Here is a 1,336-nt window from a genome sequence, read left to right as displayed (position 1 = left end):
CGGCCGGCAATGTGCGCGGCTCCGAGCGGCCAGCGGTGCCCGCCTCGGGATAGGCGCGCGGCCGCAGCGGCGGCGGCGGGCGCTGCAGCAGGGGGGCAACGCCGGTGGAGCCGCCGCCGACGGAGAGCTTGTGGCGCACGGAGGGGACGGAGGCGGGCGAGAGCGGGCCGGGCCGGAGAAGGAGGGCGCGACAGCGTGGCTGTCGCAACATGCAGCGAGAGGGCAAGAATTCGACGGTACATCCTTCTTCGTGAGCCAGTGTGTGTGCCAGTCCGCGCCAGTCCGCGCCCTTGTCGTGCCAGTGTGCTGTGAGAGAGGCTTGTATTTTAAGAATTCTTCTTCGTGTAGTCCGGGTTCTGTGAAGAGGGTCGCTCGTCGAATGCGAGCAGTTCGCTCGCGACGCCGACGCCGACGCCGACGCCGGAACGACCGCGGCGGCCGGTCGAGTGGCCGCCCCGGCCAGCGGCCGTATCGAGCCTGCCCGTCGCGAAGCCGAAGGTGCGGACCTCACGCGCCCCACCGGCCGCCCGCGCCGCCGCGCCCACGTCCGTCGCAACACTGCATTCCTGGGTCGTGCGGAGATGCATCCGGTTTGGGTACCGGCGGATAGCAGGTGAACGCTAAGGTGGGTTTCGAACCAGTGACAACGCCCGTCTGGGTTTTTTTTTGCGCCGAGTCGAACTGGGATTCGAACTCGAGACCCAATGCAGTTTTGCGACGGTGTATCATTCACTTTATGCCACCGTATCATTCACTTTATGCCACCGTTGCATATCCGGATATGCAACCAACGGTGGCATAAAGTGAATGATACACCGTCGCAAGGAAGAGGCGCGCCGAGCCATCGGCGACGTCCCGGCGAGCTCATGTCCCCCCAAAAGGTCGCACCGGCCCGTGGCTCCGCCGTCGGCTCCGCCGCGAGCGGCGACGGTGAGGCCGCCGGGGCTCGCCTATACCGGCTAGTGTGGAGCTCTCAGTGTGGTTGCGTGTTGTACTAGTGTCATCGAAAAACCGCATGTTCGCCCGTCTGGGACCTCTTCGTACGGCTCCAAAAACCGCTCCTTAACGACGACTACGCGGCCCGGCGGTCGATCTGCGCCTTCTCAGCGCGCCGATGGCGACGGCGCGCGTGAATCACGCCATGGGCCCATGGCGGCGCTCGACGGCAAGCTCTATGCTATCGGCGGGTACGATGGTGGCTACCTCGCCTGCGCCGATGGCGGCGGCTCGGTGTGAACCCGCCGCGGCGGTGCTCGAAGGCAAGCTTTATGCAGTGGGAGGCTTCACACCGCAGCTATCTCAGCTCGGTCGAGCGGTACAACCCGGGTCCCGGCGG

This window comes from Emiliania huxleyi (assembly GCF_000372725.1).
Source record: "Emiliania huxleyi CCMP1516 unplaced genomic scaffold EMIHUscaffold_84, whole genome shotgun sequence".
Classification (NCBI taxonomy): domain Eukaryota; phylum Haptophyta; order Isochrysidales; family Noelaerhabdaceae; genus Emiliania; species Emiliania huxleyi.
The sequence above is the reverse complement of the archived record's forward strand: the minus strand, read 5'-3'. Positions refer to the sequence as shown.